The sequence below is a fragment of the Leopardus geoffroyi genome, chromosome C3 (assembly GCF_018350155.1).
Source record: "Leopardus geoffroyi isolate Oge1 chromosome C3, O.geoffroyi_Oge1_pat1.0, whole genome shotgun sequence".
Lineage (NCBI taxonomy): Eukaryota > Metazoa > Chordata > Mammalia > Carnivora > Felidae > Leopardus > Leopardus geoffroyi.
The window spans coordinates 18,365,399-18,386,791 of NC_059338.1; positions in this window are offsets into that span (position 1 = coordinate 18,365,399).

Here is a 21,393-nt window from a genome sequence, read left to right on the forward strand (position 1 = left end):
CACACCTTTGGAGCACAGGACCAGCACTGTACATCAGATCTCCGGGAACAGCTTCCTGCAGCCCCCCGGCAGCAGCTTTCCAAAGAGCCTTACCAGCATAGTGCATCAGCAAAACTCTCTGGTATCTAGTAGGCCACAATCACATCCTCTCTAAGGAGTCCCTGTCTCAGCTCTGGTGGGTAGAGGTTCTTCCAGATTTATTCTTTCCTTGAGTCCTTGCCTGAAGCCTTAGAAGGAGCAGTAGATATGCCCTATATTTGCTATTCTTACATTTTTAGTGTTCTCTTTACCCTTTAGTAGATAATTTCCTGCAATAGGTGACAAGTCTTTAAACTTCTCATACTCAAATTACTGTGGAGTTTCAGTCTCCTGGACATTAATTGATAATGATGTCTTTCATGGCTGTACGTTATTTAGTCTCTGGCATTGCTCTGGAATAGTCTTCTACCGTTTCCCCCCTTGCTCACTTTTCTTTGGCCACAGTGATGAACATCTTGTTCCTAGAACATCTTCCTAAATCAATTTGTTTTTCTTTGCTACTAGAGCAGACTTACTGTTAAATATCTTCTTAGCAAAGTGTTTTTTCCTCATGTTATATGAACTAGTACTCCCACTGCAATATCTTCTCTCTTTCTTATCCTGATTAAATTCTCATCAAAGCCCTTATCACCACATGACATGATCTGGTAATTTATTTCTATGTTCATTCTATGACTCTTCTTACAGAATTTCCCACCCTTACAGGCAGACACATAGTCTGTTTGATTTCTGTGTAATAGTTGTGCCCATGTCCAAGTGTAGTCTAGCAAAAATGGACGCTAATCAAATAACTAACTGAATAAAGGAATACATGCCTTACTTTCCAGATGAGAAAACTGAGACTCAAATATGTTAAGCAACTTGAAGTGTAATTTAAAAGGTAGAAATTCAAGGTCTTCATAGAGAAAATGTAGGTTTAAATCAAGGTTTTGCTGCTTCCATCTGTGCATTTTAGGTGTATTTCTTAAATCATCAGTACTTCATTTTCCTTGTCTGTAAAAGGAGGATTATAACAGTGTGCATGTTCAGATTAAATAGAATTATTTATATAATATACTTAGTGTAGTGCTCAAGACATATTAGCAACTCAATATATTTAGCATCTTATAATTTACTACAGTTACAAAACTAAATGTAGAACATGATTTTTCTGGACAGAGAAAGTGGTTAAATTGCTAAAACACACAAAACAATGATTGGTTTTCATATGAGTTTATTAATAACTTCTTGCTAAAATCATATTGACAAAAGAATGGGTGATGAGGTTGACCAAATAAAGTGCTATAATGTGACTGGAATAACCATGTAAAAGTAATGATGTTGTCTTAATTTTCTTTGATTAGATCCTGACATTATAGGAGAGAACATGGGAACTAGACAGATGAGAGAGATGGACAAAGAGACAGACAGATACAGACATGCATAGGTAGACATTTATATTTCTAAAAATCCATACATGAATAATTAGATTTTTAAATACCGTTAAACACAAATAGATTCCTTTGTTATTGAAACACTGTCAGTTTTTGCTTTTTTGTTCCTTTTCTTAGTTTATTTATGTATTTTGAGAGTAAGCTTGTGAGTTGAGGGACAGAGAGAGGGAGAGAGAGAGAATCCCAAGGCTCCACGCTGCCATTGTGGAGCCTGAGATGGGGTTGAACCCATGAACCCTGAGATCATGACCTGAGCTGAAACCAAGGGCTGAATGCTTAACCGACTAAGCCACCCAAGTGTCCCTATCAGGTTTTTTTTTTTTTTTAAGACAAATCAGTGATTGACTAAAACCTTTATGCTTAAAATTCAACATTTAAATATTGTATCTAGTTTTAAGAAGTTGAGGAAAATATTTTAAAATGTGATATATTACACTTTCCTAAGCAATTTGTTTTTGAAAATAATTTTGTAACCTCTTTGAATATAATTGGTATTTTATTTTGGTTACATGTTTATTAGTAGACCCTTGAATCAGATGGCTTTAGTTCTATATTTTAGAAGCAAAAAGCAATAGGTTGATCGATAGTCCTAAAGGCATGTTATTGATGTGATAAATGTTTGAGACAGAAAAACATTACTAGTGTCCACCATTACACAGAGAAAATGAAGTAAAGATCTTGTATAATTATCTCATTAATTCAGATTACCCCTGTGTCAACTGAAAACATTTTTAAGCACTAAATCGTAGAGTTATAACCACATTAATTAGAAGGAAGTTATATTCAATGTGAAATAATCCCTCCAAAATAAAAAAAAATTGATTCATTTAATTAAAGTCCTTCTTTTGTTTTAAATTGGTTATTTAGATATATAAGATTATATATATATATATAAGATTATTATATATTTATATTATATATATAAGATTATTATATATTTATATTATATATATATATAAGATTATTATATATTTATATTATATATATAAGATTATTATATATTTATATTATATATATAAGATTTTATGTGTGTGTGTGTATATATGTGTATATATATATATATATATATATATATAAAGTGTATAAGGTAAAAATATAAGATTAAGGTAAAAATAGCGAAATATAATCAGGTCTCACTTATTCTTATAAGAATAAATACCACTAAATTATACTCTAAGTCAGTGATAAAAATGTACTGGAGTTTACAAAAATCAGTATTAACTTGGGGAATCTCCAAACATGGAGGCATAACTATTGACCTGTTTTATTTTTCTAATGCGGATCTCCTTATTGTGCTATGTAAGAATCTTTTTTTATTCTGCCATTTGATGACAAATGAGCCTTGTTTCATCAGTTGGCAGTTAATCTTAATAGAACAGACTTATTCCATAATTTAAAAAATGCAGTTTTTTTGTATGAAAATCTCACTGTCCACCTCTATTCATTTTTTTTTTTTTTTTTTTTTTTAATTTTTTTTTTTTTTTTCAACGTTTTATTTATTTTTGGGACAGAGAGAGACACAGCATGAACGGGGGAGGGGCAGAGAGAGAGGGAGACACAGAATCGGAAACAGGCTCCAGGCTCCGAGCCATCAGCCCAGAGCCTGACGCGGGGCTCGAACTCACAGACCGCGAGATCGTGACCTGGCTGAAGTCGGACGCTTAACCGACTGCGCCACCCAGGCGCCCCTGTCCACCTCTATTCAAAGTTTAGTTCATTTGCTTGTATTTCAGTGGTCTTAAGTAGAGGAGAATACTTAAGTAGAGGAGAATACTTCACTGACTTTCCTCTGTCTCTTTCCATGTCTTCCCACTCTGGTTTTGGGGCAAGAAAGAGTTAGAAGAGGAGTATCTCCTGTAGTGACCTCCAGTTGCCAGTTATGTTGCCTGTCTACATCTGATTGATGAGCCTTCTGGTGGCTTTCATGATAGGGTACTGAATAGATTCTTCTGAAGTCTATGGAGGCCCCCTCCTACTTTCACTGATAGGGAAAATGGAGCTCTATCTAAACTGTTTGTTTCTCTTCTCTTTCCTCTCCAGCTCTCGTTATGTGAGGTACACCTCACACACAATGGTATTTAAGATACCTTAACCTGGTGAGTGCCTCTTTTAGAACGTCACCAAGGTAGCCCAGGCCCAGCTACTTTCCATGCTGAGCTTTCATATCATGAGTAACTCAAAATGTGGAAATGGAATGTGTATAACTGCCGCAGTCTCTACAGCTTTTTCTGTGCACAGGGTTGTGTACATGCTGGAGAGCAAGGTTACTGTACACACACTGTATTCACAGGATCAACCTTTGCTGTTTTACAGTAAATCGTCTGGGATTTCTATCATTTGGCTGTGGGAAGGAGAAGAGCCCCTCTTTTACAAAGAGAAGAAAATTACATCTTTACAAGTCTTCTAACTACTCCAAAGGTCAATACACTTTCTTCCCTCTTATTCTTTATTTTTTCTGAAACTTGATGAGAGAACAAAGTCATGGTAATTTGGGCAAATGTACTGATCATACATAGTAAACATTGCAGGGAGTTGGCAGGGGTTGACTTCTAAAAACAAGTCTTACAACATAAAATATGGAAAATATGATGCATTTCCCATTAATTTGGGCTCTAGTTTGTCTCTCTTCTGTATATATTTGTCTATGAAAAATTTTATTTATATTATTCCATGAGATCAGTCTATACCTGTATCTGAAACATCTATATTTATCTTCCTAGCTATCTAAACATATGCATATGAAAATAAACATAGCTTTATTTGAAGTCCACAGGATACTGTGCAATCTGTATGCCTACTAGGAATTTTAGTGGAAAAAAAAACACACATTCTAATCTCCCTCTACAGGAATTTAAAAATAGATATTTTTAGCATTCTTACAGTAATGGGAGAAGATGAGAGTAGAATGGTCTCTTAGCTCAATATTTTATCTCATGCTTTTGATAATGGTCCCTTTGTTGATGGTTCCCAATGACAAATCTGTTCCAGCAATTTTTTTCTTTCCTCTTTCTTTCTTTCTTTCCTTCTTTCGTTCTTCCTTCCTTCCTTCCTTCCTTCCTTCCTTCCTTCCTTCCTTTCTTTTCTTTCTTTCATTCTTCTTTCTTTCAGTTTCAAAGAGAGAGAGCCAGGGAGAAGGGAAGAGGGAGAGAGAGTGAATCTTAAGTAGGCTCCATGCTCAGCACAGAGTGCAACACAGGGCTTGATCACATGACCTGAGCCAAAATCAAGAGTCGGACGCTCAACTGACTGAGCCACCCAGGTGGCCCAGAAATTTCTTAATAGTTGCTATTTGTGAAAGTATTTCTTTACAGATGCACAATTTCAATGGTGATCATTTCCATATGATTTCACAACAAATTTCAGGAGCAGCATCATATTTATTAGGAATCTCTTACTATTCTGAACAGTAAATGCAACTTTCACATAACATCTGTGAAACTACTTTCCCCTAGTTTTCCTTATCATTATCTCCATCCTATCATCTATCTCTATCTCTCTCTGTCTCTATCCTTATCCATATATTTATATCATTTCTCTATCTCTATCACTATCTATCTTTCCATCTGTCTATCATTTTTGCATCTTCTCTGTTCCAATTACAACTGTTGCTCTCTCAGGACTTTTAAATTTGTTCTTAAGATGGTTTTATCTTCATGCTAAACTTTCTTATGACTTCAACTGCCACATATGTTGTAATGAATTCTGAAATCAAATGTTTGGCTCAGACACTTTTGTGCTCCAGATCCATAAAGATATCAACTCAATTAAGAAAAGTGATATGTCATTTCTCACCATCTATGGGGTTATTTTGTGATTTCTTTTTCAGTGTGACAATCCACTCTGGACACTTCCTCTTAATTTACCTCTACATCCACACAACCACCAGTTTCCTGATTCTAATATTACACTAATCTAAACAATTATTTCCTTTCCATTCTATCTTTGTTTAATTCAGCTTTTATTATTCCGAACATGAACTATTATTATGGTCTTTATTTATTAGGTGTGCTTCATACTGCCCCCTCAACACACATCGAAAGAAGCAAATACCCACAATGCTGCAAGAACGATTTTGCCAAACATACCTGATAGTTTAAATCATCTGTTAAAATTATCATTCTCTAAAAAGATTTAGGTTAAAGTTCATTCTCCTCAACTTACCAGTAAGCCCGGACTAAGCTTTTATAATATTAATAAAGAGCGTTTGACAATCAACAAAATTGTTTTCAGGAAATAAATTTGGTAAGATTACTTATTAATTTATTTTAATCACCATTAATTTCACATATCTTCCTCATTTATTTCAAAGATTGAATATTTCTAAAATAAGACAATATACATAGTGTGAATTTAAAATGTGTTTATATATCACATAAAAATATGAACTAGGAACATTTAGCTTAGATAAAGCACATAATTGTCTTAAATTTAAAAATTTTTATATGATCCATGGAAATTTGCTATAAATTCTTTCATTTTTCAAGTATTTGTGTATTATTACATGCAAGTAGGTAACTTTTTCCGTATATACTAATAAAGCTCAGTTATTTTCTGGAATGGGTGAACACATATCAGAAATAATTGCTGAGGCATCTGGGTGGCTCAGTCGGTTAAGCATCTGACTTCAACTCAGGTCATGATCTCACAGCTTGTGAGTTCAAGCCCTGAGTCAGGCTCTGTGCTGACAGCTCAGGTCCTGGAGCCTGCTTTGGGTTCGATGTCTCCTCTCTCTCTCTCTCTCTCTCTCTCTCTCTCTGTGCCCCTCCACTGCTCACACTCTGTCTCTCTCTCTCAAAAATAAATAAACATTTAAAAAATTAATAAAAAATAATTGCTAATGGTTAAAATTAAAATAGATACTGCTGTTATTAATATATATCTAACTACTTGCATGAAACTAAAAAAATGGAAAATCTGTTGAGATGCAGACACATGTGGTATGTAATCCACTTCTTGAACTGCTCACTTTAAAATTCAAAATGAAAAGAGCAATAAGTCCATTCACTTCTTATTTTATCTGTATCCATTAACTATTAGTAATTATATTAATTTTTCATGAATATTACAAAAATAATAAATAAGTACCAGGGTTAATCTGTGGCTCAAAGAACAAAACAGCTATATTTGATACATAGAAAATCTATGACTGGGAAAGTCATAATTCTCTGTAAGAAAAATAATCTAAAGATCTTTCTGTTCATAAAAATTCTGGGGGAAAAAGGCAAAAAGCAAAAAGCAAAAACAAAACAAAAAATTGAGGAAAACCCAGATAATCACTTTGATCACTTGAATAGATTTTGATTGATTTAATTGGATATATTTAATGCATATTTGACTGCTTGAATGAATATGGAATACAAATCTGTAGAAATGGAAAAAAGTACAGATTTGCAGTAAACAGTTTTATTACATAATTTATGATCTCATACTTAACTTTGAAACAGCCATAGTCTCAAGGCACTCAATATTGCCATGTAATTTGCCATACTGTCTTATTTACTGACACTAGATTTCTGTACAGCAAAGATGGAATGAGAGTTTAAGGGATATTGTACGTGGTGGCTTTTTCCAATGAATGACAATTGAAGAAACACCTGTGGTCAGGCATTTTGGGCCAACCCCCAGAGAAAATGGGAGATAAATCACTCCAATTCAAGACAGGCTTTTATTTTGCTATTGCACATAGCATATGAGTCATATAATTTCAAAGGAGTTTTATATACATTCAATATAACCTCAGCATTTTAATGCACTGGTTTTATGTATCTGCCTTTTCTAAAATTTTTGTTGTATTTTTAATATAAAACATTAAACACTAAGCTTTATAAAAGAATTCATCACATGCAGACCTGCACTACAAAAAAAAAAAAAAAAACAAACAAACAAAAAAACCACATATTGAAGGGAGCTCTGCAGACTACAGGGACATTTTCACCAGATTTAACTTGGATTCACAGGAAGGAATACAAATTAATGTGTGAGTAAATGTGAAAAATAACATTTTGTAAGATCATTGGACTGTGGGATTGTATTATGGGGAAATTCTAGATATAAATATAAAATATATAATAATAGGCAAAGAATAAGGACTACAGGAACCATACTGTGGCTATATATATATTTAATTCTCTAAGCTTTCACTGATCTGAAAATGAATTCATTTCATCCTCATTATTTCAAGAATGATTTCACTGGTTATAGGATTTGAAATGATAGTATGTGTGTGAGTATGTGTTTGTGTGTATATGTATTTTCTCCCAGCACTTTATACATGTCATTCAACTATGTTCTCCCCATCCATTGCTTTCCTGGGAAGTCAGTAAAATTTCATAAAATACCAGCATAGCAAAATTTTACAAAGTAAATTTTTAATAATCATAATACCTGTAATTATTAATCACAACTCATTCATTCATAAAAGACTATTTCATTTTTGTAACATTTTTGAAAACATCAGTATGCTTTGAAGATACCTGTTCAAAATGAGTTTAAACAAATAGCTCTAATTATGAGCAATGCTTATAATTTTTAAGCAACACGGTACATTAGCTAGCTGTAGCAGAAAATACTGTACCAAAAAGAGAAATTACTTGAATTTAAGTAATAAAAAGCAGGAACAAAACTCTCATATAGATATTTTATGGCAATGAAGTGGATGTTCATAAGGTAAATTTGAAGAAAGAGTTCTAGAAAATTAAAGATCATAAAATTATAATCATATGTATTATCCCTCAATGCTTTTTCCCTTGGAAACAATAAATACTGTTAACAAAAAGCCAATGAAACAGAAGAAGAAGAGGAGAAGAGGAAGAGGAAGAAAGAAGGAGAGAAAAATAAGAATTGTGTTTAAATAAGCCTTGGTTTTGTATATTTTATTTTAAGAGCAGAACTTTTCTCCCCCTGTGGAGGGAACAGATCATTGATTTATTAAGACACACTAAGCAATAACTGTCAAACCTGCCATCCAAAATTAATTTAATTCAATACTTGACTCATTGATTTCATAACTTGTGGTTTTGAGTTGACATGAAACTCATCCAATACTTTTAATTGAAGAGTCATATCCAGCAACTCCAAGGAAAATTTGGATTGAACAAATCTACTATATTTTAAATAGAATTAAATATAATCCAATTAGGCAGAAATCTCTCACTTTTAGGTATACTTTATCTTGCACAATATTCTAAATTAATACTATGATAATATATCTGAAAGTGATGTTTTAGGTTCTATATCTATATAAGGGAGATGAAAATGAGCACTGAGCTATTCATAGATATTAAATTATAATTAGAATTGAATGTTGCAAATTTATCAGTAAGCTTGGACCCATATTGATAATTAAGATTGCCAAATTTAATATTTCTGATGTTATCTTTTCAAAAATGCATATGGAATACTTCTCTTATTCCAGGCATCTTCTCCCCAGACAATTTTGATATCTGGAAATTAATGCTGGCTATCAACTGTTGTATACAGTCTCTACAGACTGATGGTTCCCTGTAGCTGGATTTCTTATGTCGAGTTTGCATTTACAAGTGTCAAAAATAATCCAAGCATCCAAAGATGGTCAAAAGAATGTCCAGTTGTCTAAAAGATACAGCAAAAACAGTTTGACCTTTCCTGACTTTGTATTGGAAGTCATTTAGACCACTTCTGCCATGTTCAATGGATTGAAGTAGTTGCAAGCGAACCCAGATTCAGTAAGAGGGGCCTAGACACCACTTTTGCTTTGGGAATGGTAAATTCAGAATGTAAATCATACAGGGTAAGGGGTATTGTTGAAGTCATTTTTGGAAAATACAACTTGCCACATGAATATGAACATTTGAAACCTGTACATAAGAAGAATTGTTTGTGAGCGATTGCAGCATACTTCTTATCAATTAACTATACAGCATGAGAAGGATGGGGATGGACAAGATATCAAGGTAACTGTCCATAAAAACATGAGACACAAAGACTCAAATGATCAGCATCAGTTTCATAAATTAATTCCTATGTTTGGTCATGGTGATGGTATGGCTTTATATGAACCTGATATGTTCACAAAGAATGAGTGCACTGTAACTATCATTTCCAGTTCTTAAGATATAAGTAACTGGGGAATTTTGATGCACATGCAACATTTTTAAAGTCTTAAAATCACACTTGAGAAGCATAAAAAAGAAAACTAGAAAGTATGCAGGAACTCTTCAATTATACGTTTTGTTTTGTAGAAAGATGATGGTATATCCATCACTTCTGTGAAGCATTTGTCTTTGAAACTATAGAGATAGTGTTAGTGAAATTCTAGTTTTAAGGAGTGAGACTGATAAAATGCAACCTCTTCCCCCAACGACAAGAACAACAAAATGTTCTTGGGAAATTTGGCAGCAGAAGCAAATTCTAGTAAATATTAGATGAGTATTCAACTCAAATATAAAAATATTAACTATTTTTCAGAAAGCCTTATTCTAATTGTAACCTATTAATTGCATACATTATTAATGTTTTATAATATAGTCAACCTACATGCTAGATTCAAGAGATTTAAACTAAAATCTTTACCTAAAACAAAGCAATATTATAGATAATATAAATACTTGGAGTGTGGGAATATAAAGTTTATATATCTATATATCTATACCTATATCCATATATCTATATCTATATCTATATCTATATATCTATATATCTATACATAGAGATATATATAAAGAAGGGATACAAACAGGACAAAGTGATAGTTGCTCTGAGTCTCTTGCAGACCCATATACATCCATTAAGTATTGGATCCCTGAAGGCTGGATATAGCATTGGATGCTTTTCTTATAGGGGACATGTTTGTTTTTTCTTTTTTCTTTTTTTTTTTTTTTTTGTTTTTGTTTTGTTTTTTGTTTTTTTTTTTTCCCTAGCTTAGATGGGATTTGCCAAGAAATGGGCTCTTAGATGAAAATTTGTTGCAGCAGATTAACAGGAAGTATTTTCATGGACGGCACTGGTAAGGGAATGCAGGAAAGACTGAGCAGAGGAAGAATTTAAAGTATAATTTAGTTGCTGCAGAAGACCAGACATTCCAGTTTGCTTGTGACATTCTCAGTTTTAGCACGGAAAGACTTGAGTTTCAGAAATACTTGGTCTCAGACAAACCGGAGCAGTATCGGCCAATTCCATATGGAACTTTGGAACTGGTATGGCTCTTCAGAAATGTGTTCAGGTGAGACAATGGGCCACTGGTCCACATTTACTAGACTTTGGATGTGAGCTATTTCTCAGGAAAAGGTACAGCTTTGGGTGATGGACTCCATTATGCTGAGAGCCATTCCCTAATGTCTCAAACAGTTCAATTCAACATGATTATCACTGAATTCACAAAACCTCCCTCCAAACCTGATTTTCTCCTTACCTTAAATAACAGCTACAACCCCCACTCCATTCTCTCACCCTCCCCATTTAAAAACCTTCACAACAATCTGTAAATTTTATCCCCTAATCAATTTTCTAATATGTCACTGTACCTTTCTTTTCTTTCCTTTACAAAAAGCATATACTGGGGATATAAAGGAAGTATATCACTTTGAAATTTAAATTGTAAGATTGTGCATTTTACAATGATTTTTATCAGATTTTCTTAGGAGTTTCATGATAGATGAGAATATAAGAGTAGTAAGTAATATTTCTTGTGGTAAATTTGCATGTTATATTAGCCACTACATTCACTGAATTATTTTCATAGAATTTGAAGGGCATTTTATCTTCTCCAGTAATTCTGAGTCAGTGGAAATAAAAACAAGGATTAAATCCCAACTGGAACATAAAGATTATAATAATCATATGGGGAAGAGGAAGGAGAGAAAAAAAGAGGTACTCTGTATTGGGAAACACCAAAGACCTGACTTAGTGCCAATATAACACTGAGGAACGGGTTCTGTTGTTGGTAGGGAGAATCACTGGCCAACAGATATTACCCTACATTGTTTCACAATCTGGAAATAAGCAACATGTCTTTACTTCGAAGATTTTGCCTTCTTTTCTCTTTGTGTCTAAACAACCCATTTTGCATGGTTATTCTGCCATTGAACAAAACTTCAGCACCCCTGAATCCTCAAAATTGAAGGTGAGAGAACTGATAGCTTTTTGGTATCACTAGGAAAAAGCTTTAATTGTGATAATGGAGAAACTTATTAAACTACTTTCAAATTGCTCATTTAGCTGAAACAGTGGTGAGTACATCACATCTGTCACAATGAGGCTAATCTGGAGGTCATAAAACTGTAAAATTTAGCAAAATATCTTTCATTTTGGAATCAGAGAGAAAATATTACAAATCTTGTGTAATGTGCAAGATGCAACCAAGATTTGTGTTAAGTGGGAAAAGACTACTGAGAAAAAAATTCTACCTGTTTTGGAAAGAAAAAGATATTTACAAATGGGTTTTTCTACTTTAATTTTTTGGTTATAAGTTTCTCAAATGACAATTTTAGTTAACAATTTCCCAAGTGGACCAGGTAATAATTATTCATAAGAGTTTGTACTTCCTTGCCTAAATATATATATTACATATAATATATATATTTATGTTTATACATATAAATATATATTATATATGTTTGCATAAATGTATATATATATAATATATATTTGCCTAAATATATACATTTGTCTCCGTCATCTCATATAGTCACCATTTTCATATATACATAACATGAAATATTAGTCAGTCTTAATAAAGAAGTTAATCTGTAATTACAACAACATGAATAAAGCTGAGGTACATTATACAAAGTGAAATAGGCCAGACACAGAAAGACAAATACTGTATGATCTGACTTATATGTGGAGTCCAAAATAGTTGAACTCAGAAGCAAATAGGAGATTGGTAGTTGGCAGAAGGTGGGGGGATAGGCAAATGAGGAGATGGTCATAGGGTACAAAGTTTCAGTTATGAAAGAAGACTAGTTGTGAAGATGGTGACCATAGTTTACAATATAGTAGTTTTATACTTGAGAATTGCTGGGGTGCCTGGGTGGCGCAGTCGGTTAAGCGTCCGACTTCAGCCAGGTCACGATCTCGCGGTCCGTGAGTTCGAGCCCCGCGTCGGGCTCTGGGCTGATGGCTCAGAGCCTGGAGCCTGTTTCTGATTCTGTGTCTCCCTCTCTCTCTGCCCCTCCCCCATTCATGCTCTGTCTCTCTCTGTCCCAAAAATAAATAAACGTTGAAAAAAAAATTAAAAAAAAAAAAAGAAAATTGCTTGAGGGTAGATCTCAAGTGTTTTCACTGTGAAAGAAAGAAAGAAAGAAAAGAGGAAGGAAGGAAGGAAGAGAGGGAGGGAGGGGGAAGGGGAAAGGGAGGAGGAGGGGGAAGGGGAAGGACAAGGGGAAGGGGAAGGGAAACAGAAAGGAAAGGGAGAGGGAGAGGGAAGGGAAGGGAAGGGAAGGAAAGGAAAGGAAAGGAAAGGAAAGGAAAAAAAAATTGGAGGGGAGGAAAGGGAAGGGGAAGGGAGGAAGGAAGGAAGGAAGAGAGGGAGGGAGGGGGAAGGGGAAAGGGAGGAGGAGGGGGAAGGGGAAGGACAAGGGGAAGGGGAAGGGAAACAGAAAGGAAAGGGAGAGGGAGAGGGAAGGGAAGGGAAGGGAAGGAAAGGAAAGGAAAGGAAAGGAAAGGAAAGGAAAGGAAAGGAAAAAAAAATTGGAGGGGAGGAAAGGGAAGGGGAAGGGAGGAAAAGGAAATGGTAATTGTGTGCAGTGATGAATATGTTAATTATCTTGATTTCCATTATCATTTCATAATGTATACCTATATCAAAATTTCAAGTTGTATACCTTAAATATCTCTTAAGTTGTCAATTATATCTCAATAAGGTTGAAAATAAAAAAGACCGTAACTTGATAAATGAACTTTAAATTCCAAGAATAGTGATTCTCATTAAAGCACGTACGAGAACAGGAGATGTTATAGGAGGGCAGATATTATTAAACTTAACTGCTTGAAGGCAGAGTATAAAAAATAGATATAAGTAGGCAAACATCTATAATTGTTTCAAAACTTATAAGTGAGGTTATTAACTGTTATACACTATTGTACATTAACTTGAGTGTATACTTATTGGTAAACCATAGAAAATACCCTAATTTTGACCTACCTGATTCTTTAAAAATTTTTTTAATGTTTATTTATTTTGGAGAGAGAGAGACACAGAGTGCAAGCAGGGAGGGACAGAAAGGGAGATACTGAATCTGAAGCAGACTCCAGGCTGAGCACAGAGTCAGCACAGAGCCCCACATGGGGCTTGAACTCACAAACCACGATATCATGACCTGATTGGAAGTTGGGAGCTTAACCAACTGAGCCACCTAGGCACCCCTGGCCTACCTGATTCTTAGCTGACTTTGTAGACCTTGTTAATTCTGACATACAATATAATGTATAGCACCATTAGAGGCTATTATCCATGTGGTTTTAAACATTTTATTATATTTTAATAGATGCAACCATTTCAGTAAACAACTATTGAGTGCCTACTATCCTAATATGGGATATTAGCAGCTGCAGCACTCTGCACCTGTTTACCAGGCTCAAAGATGTGCAATTGATATGCAAAGTTTAGTAGGTGTTCCCTCCCATCCATCAACCTGATCCCAGTGACCATATAAGATGGTAGTTGTATAATGCAAATATTCTTTGTAATTTTCCACATATTTAAAAAATTGTATGATAAAATTCTGTGTTACAGGGACACTAAGAGCTTTAACTGGAATCAAGGTGCCAACTTTAACACTGTGTGACACTCACCTAAGTATTAACCTGTTATTTAAATTTCACATCTGTAAAATGGGAACCCCTCTCAAGAGGCTGTATTGAAAATTCAGTGTTAATCTCTGTAAAGTACTTAAGCAGCAGAAGGCAAAAGGGGACAATTATGATGATTTTAATGAGGATGCTCATGGGGCAGCAAAGATAGAAGAAGAAATTTAGTAAAAGGGAGAGCAGAGTATCAAGATGAACCTTTGGCTACACAGGTGCTGAATTATTCATAAAGGAGAGGTTATGTTTTACTTCTCAAGAAGGAATACTCTCCCTGATCTTCCATATTGAAAACAGCCTTAGAAGTCATTAGATAAGGAGCTCTAAATCTCCCTTACTCATTACCCTTGTCAATATTTTATTAAGTATCATTACATATTTATTTTTCTAGACGAGCATGTTTCTCTGCATTTACTAAACAGAATTATTCATTTAGTTTTTAATTTTCAAAAATAATAAAAATAGATTATAGTTTCACAGGGTAACATATGTATACACAGGTGTATTTGTGTGCGTGTGTGTGTAAAAATGTGTGTATATTGAATATACTGTGAAAAATCCATCTCTTACCCTATTTCTTCACCTTCCTATTTCTTGTTCCCTCCCACATAGGTAACCACTGTTATTACTTTTTTTTTTTTTTGATTACCTTTCTCTCTAGAGTTTCTTCATAAATATAAAAGTAAATGCGATGCAATATAATATAATAAATATGTATACCTGGTTACCAACCCCCACAGATATTACCATTAAAAAGTAGCATATGATGTGAATTATTTTTTACTTTTATTGGCTAGCTATATACCATGGAAATCTTTCCATTTCAGTGCCTAAAGTACTGCTCCATTCTTTTTTGGAGCTGTCTAGTATATACCAAGATTTATCTAACCTGTTTTCAACTGATGGCATTTAGAAGGATTCAAATATTTACAATCCAAGCAATGTTTAATGAATTATATCCGTATAGTATAACTTCCCATAAGTGAATATGAGTATATAATAATCTATCCCTGTGGAATAAATTCCCAGAAGTGGAATTAACAGCTCTAAGTATGTATGCTTACTCTTGGTAGACATTGCAAAACCAAACTGCACCACCAACGTATTAAATGTTTGTTTCCCCATAGCCTTGATACAGGGTATGCAATCTCATTTTCTGCTTTTTAATTCTGATTAAAAATTTATATATTTGTATAGTTAACTTGGCATTTTAAAATATTACAGAAATTGGGGCGCCTGAGTGGCTCAGTCAGTTGGGCATTCGACTTTGGCTCAGGTCATGATCTTACAGTTTGTGGGTTTGAGCCCCATGTCGAGCTCTGTGCTGACAGCCCAGAACATGGAATCTGCTTGGGATTCTGTGTCCCTCCCTTTCTGCCCCTCCCCTGCTCTCACTCTGTCTCTCTGTCTCTCATAAATAAACATAAATTTTTTTTTTAATTTATTAAAAATTAAAGAAATGAAGAAACTTTGCACATATTTAAGAAACATGTTTATATTATTTGCTGCAAACTATCTTTTGTATCACTTGCAAATAATTTCATTGGTATTTTTATTTTATTTGTATCTAATTTTGGCAATCTTTCCGCAAGAGGATTATCACTTTATGAGGTGCAAATACTTTTCCTGGTTTGTCATTTGTCCGATATTTGTTTTTTTTAAGTTTATTTATTTAGAGGCACCTGGGTGGCTCAGTCGGTTGAGCGCCGACTTCGACTCAGGAATGAAAGCAGACATTTACTGAAGAACAGAACTTCTTTTGATTATTTTGCTTAATTGTATATGCTTTTTTTAAATATACATTTTAGGGGATAGTTCGAAAAGTATCCTCTGGTTTGCTGACATTGAGAACTAAAAAGTTGTTTTCATGGTGTGTGCTTGGTATATACACATGTTTTTGGTATAGACAAGTGTAGCTGTGTAAACAAAAGTACTCTGACTTATTGAATATTCTGGAGAATTACCTTTAAAATCTTTCAGAAACGTGTATGTTTATACATTTTACTTGGTTAACTCTTATTATTTTTTCAAAGTTTACCTATTAGATATTCGATTCTTAGCATAACATTAAGCAAGTATTGGCAAGTATATTCAACATCCAATTGGCAGATGAATAAACTAAGGCAAAAATAATTGATATGACCTGCTTAAACTAACTCAGATTTTGTTGAAGATTATTCAAGTGTTTAAGTTCCAAAGGCTATTTACCAGAGCACAGCATTAAGTGTACTGCATATAAACAAGCTCCATCTTTCTTATTCTCTACTAAAAATCATAGTTACTTTCTTCTAAGTTTATATCAAGCCAAAGAAATGGTATCTTACTAAATATGTATTCATACATATGGCTTTTAGAATTTTCTTCTTTCAGTACACAGTCAATAGCACTGGCATTTTACTTGGTTTTCATACTAAATGAATATCTGTGTTGTTTTGGGGAAAAGTCCACATTTTCATGTTCTTTTAACATAGTGAATATTTGCTTTTTATTTTAATTTCTACTAAATATAATTGGACTTTCTGTATTTATATAACATGGCTTTGGTTGTGTGTGTGTGTGTGTGTATATATATATATATATATGGCTTTATACTGGATCTTATAAGTGTTTGTAATTTCAATGGACAGTTTAAAACACAATTTTAACTGTTTTTAATAAAGAATAAGATACAAAACACATAAGTAGTTTATAGTGTATATACTATATATACTGTAGGGTGTGTGTTATAGTGTGCATACATTTCTTATGCAGCATGAACTCCTTTTGCAAGGATACAAGGATAGTCACCTCAGAAGTATTGATGCTGATACATGAAATCTATAGAATCTGCTTGTTTATTTTATATAATCTGATTATTAAAGGAATTCGAACTAAATCGTGATGTTACAAGTGAATGGGATTGTATTTTGAAGTTGAAAGAGTTTACTTTTCTTCTGGTTCAGGTCTTGAATAAAGTGATAAAATGACCAATTGTATTATCTTACATATCTGCAAATAATGTACAAAGTCACTTTTATTGACTTCTTTTGATAATGGTAAGCTTTTCCCAGACGCTTTACATATTCAAATATATATATGCTTTACACTGACCCCTTAAATTAAATCCTATAATTATCTTTTTTCTACAGATAAGAAAACTGAAGCACTTACAAATTAAGTAGTTGTCCAAAGCCAACAGATTAAGAGAGCTGAGATACAAGCCATCGCACTCTGTCCCACTGGAATTGGTAGATAGGATGCATTGTATGATCCTTTAAGTTACAGTTGTTTACAATTGATTATGATTAACATCATGGGTGTAATAAACTCACCTTGAAGTGTGCTTTTCTCTGTTTCATAATTTATACCTTTAGTTTGCTGTTCTATGTATCTGATACTATTGTTTTTGACTAAAAACATGTACTTCATTGTACTTTCCTAGGATTAGGAATTAATTTTTATCTATCTTACTTTTCAGGTGATTGATTTTTGGTGACCAGTATTTTAACTTTGGAATGGGACTTAATGTCATGTTTAGCATACCAATATTTGCCCTATGTACAAACTAACCAAAAAAAATTTTAAACCTGATACTTAAATATTGAATTGAAGGAAATGTATTAGAGTTGTTAAAAACAAGTTTTATTTAAAATATGTTATTTATTTATTTGAGAAAGAGAAAGAGAGAGAGAGAGAGAAGAAGAGAGAGAATCCAAGCAGGCTCTGTGTTGTCGATGGAGTCCAATGTAGGACTCGATCCCACAAACCATGAGATCATGGCCTGAGCCAAACCAAGAATTGGATCCTCAGCTCAATGAGCCACCTGGGTGCCCCCAAACAAGTGTTAATGATAGTCCTGATCTTTACAGGTAAGGTGATGTAGGCTCCAAAGTGCAGTTTTGCTGAAACGGCTTCTGTCTCTCTTGATACAAAGTACTTAACATAATACGTTTTCCTCTGCTCTGTGGAAAATGATAGGATGTAAATTTTACAGTTATTTTTTATTTGATGCTTACAGAACATTTTAGCATTGACAAGTTGAAGTTTATTTCAAATAAATTTGGAATTAGGGCTGATTTACTGGAGCCGTATATCGTGAATTACATAGGCTATATATTTCAAGATATAGATATATATTGCAATTGCAGTATAGAAGCAGATTGCTTATTTTACCATGGCAGGGTTATTTTGCTTTAGGGAAAGAATATGAAATCCCACAAATATTTGTTGAGCCTGTTTCTCTGCATTGAAGAAAGTGCTTCCCCCAAGTGTTTCACACTGAAAAGATATAAAATTTGGTGCTTCTTGAGTGAGGTACTTCTGCTACATCAGAATCTATTCTGAGCCCTAGCTCCACATGCTGCACTGTAGAATAATCTATCCCAACTCTATCACATGGCTGTATTCTTGATTTGTATGTCTGTCCAAAGATATATAGAGAGGGGCCATGGGCTGTGGCACAAAAACAGATCATTCCTCAAAATAACACAGTGGTTCTTTCAAGTTTGTCTCTGGATCATACCAGGCATTGCTTGTTTTCTTGAGTCCTATAATCTCACTATAAGTACTTGACTGCATTAATTCACTTAAATCTGTCAACAACCCATGAGATGAACACTAATTCCCTTCATGTTACAAATGAAGAAACGGGACAATTTGAGGGTAAGCAGAGTTACTAAGTGTCTATAACCTCTACCTTCTTCATATTTTCATGAAAGTTTGCCTGGGAATAATTGTAGCAAACATTTATTTTTTATCATTTTGTTGAAATAAATAATGTAACAATAAAAAATGCAGCTGGAGGAGTGCCTGGGTGGCTCAGTCCATCAGGAGTCAGACTCGATTTTGGCTCAGGTCATGATCTCATGGTTGGTGACATGAAGACCTGAGACAGGCTCTGAGCTGACAGCACGTAGGCTGCCTGGGAATCTCTCTTTCTGCCTCTTCTCCCCTCAAAGTAAATAAACATTTTTAAAGAAATAACATTAAAATAAATTTTTAAAGAAATGAAACTGGAAATTCTTACTCTTCTCAAAATTACTGGCTATAATTTGCTACTTCTTTTGGTAGAAAATGTTATGAGCGGAGCGCCTGGGTGGCTCAGTCCGTTAAGTGTCGGACTTTGGCTCAGGTCATGATCTCGTGGTCCGTGGGTTCGAGCCTCGCGTGGGGCTCTGTGCTGACAGCTCAGAGCCTGGAGCCTGTTTCAGATTCTGTGTCTCCCTCTCTCTGACCCTTCCCCGTTCATGCTCTGTCTCTCTCCGTCTCAAAAATATATAAACATTAAAAAAAATTTTTTTTTTTTAAAGAAAATGTTATAAGCAAAAATCAAAGCAGTCTTTTCAGAGCTCAGTCTTTACTGGCTCATTTAAGTACACTGTTAAATTTTCAGAGATTTTACAAGTCTGTTTTAAAATGCAACAATTATTTAAAATTAAATTATATGAACACACGATGCATGACTAAAGGCAAAATGATAAATACTCAAAACTCATTTATCAGTTTTTTGTAAATATTCTACTTAAATATAATCTATGTTATTGAAGTTATTTATGTTTATTATATCTCTATGATGAAATACTAGGCAATAGTATTGTGCAATATTGCTGCACATGCCTTTCCAACTTTATATTAAGGAACATCATGTTGACAGACTTATGACAGCCATGATGGTAATATTTATATCATGGAATTTGACAAATACTGGAAATCAGGCCTTGATTCACTGTTTTGTTGATTGCCTAGACTTAAGTACATCAAGACAAAATGTTAATAATGCATGTTAAGCTTCAAATGATGCTTTGTCTGGAGTCATTACATTGGGACTAGCACACACACACACATGAGCACACAGAGTAACAAGTGAGAAAATATTCTTCTAGAAATCAAACACTATCATCTTATACAGCAAAGAAATCACTCATATCTTTGACTAATGAGGGAATTTCCAAAATACATTATTATTATTTTATTTTCATCTTACTTGCTAAGTAAGCAAAATTATTAAGTAATATTTACATCAAAAAATAGTCATTTATCAGTGATATGACCAAACTTCTAGCATTATTTGTAGTCTGTTTTGTCAAATCATGGTTAAATTGCAAACATAAGTTTGCTACAGATACAAGAGGTCAACAAAAATCAATAAAAAGCATTCTGTGAAAATCAATTGGCTACATGAGATTGCAATAGGGTATAGTATTTTTATTATTATTTGTAAATTGTGTCTATATATCTTTTATATTAGTACAAAAATAAAATAAACTCATACATTATTTTCAGAGTTTATTTTTAAGCGTTTACTAGCACTCTACTGCACATAACTCACTCTGTAAAGCTTCAATGTTGCAAAGAAATATAAAGGGTAGAAAATATTTAAAAAATTTTTTAATATTTATTTATTTTGAGGGAGAGAGATATACAGAGTGCAAACAGAGGAGGGACAGAGAGAGTGGGAGACACAGAATCCAAGGCAGTCTCCAGACTCTGTGCTGTGAGCACAGAGTCCAATGTGGGTCTCAAACCCACGAAGAGTGAGATCACAACCTGGGCCGAAGTCGGACACTCAACTGACTGAGCTCCCCAGGTGCACCTAAAGTGTAGAAAATCTCAATAAAAATATTGGCAGGTATAAATATAGAAACATTTCTTCTGCCCATTTCTTCACTGCATTATTTGTTTTTTGGGTGTGGACTTTGGTGAGTTCTTTACAGAGTTTGGATACTAGCCCTTTGTCTGATATGTCGTTTGCAAATATCTTTTCCCATTCCATTGGTTGTCTTTTAGTTTTGTCGATTGTTTCCTTTGCAGTGCAGAAGCTTTTTATCTTCATGAGGTCCCAATAGTTCATTTTTGCTTTTAATCCTCTTGCCTTTGGAGATATGTCAAGTAAGAAATTGCTGTGGCTGAGGACAGAGAGGTTTTTCCTGCTTTCTCTTCTAGGGTTTTGATGGTTTCCTGTCTCACATTCAGGTCCTTCATCCATTTTGAGTTTATTTTTGTGAATGGTGTAAGAAAGTGGTCTAGTTTCAACCTTCTGCATGTTGCTGTCCAGTTCTCCCAGCACCATTTGTTAAAGACACTGTCTTTTTTCCATTGGATATTCTTTCCTGCTTTGTCAAAGATTAGTTGCCCATACTTTTGTGGGTCCAGTTCTGGA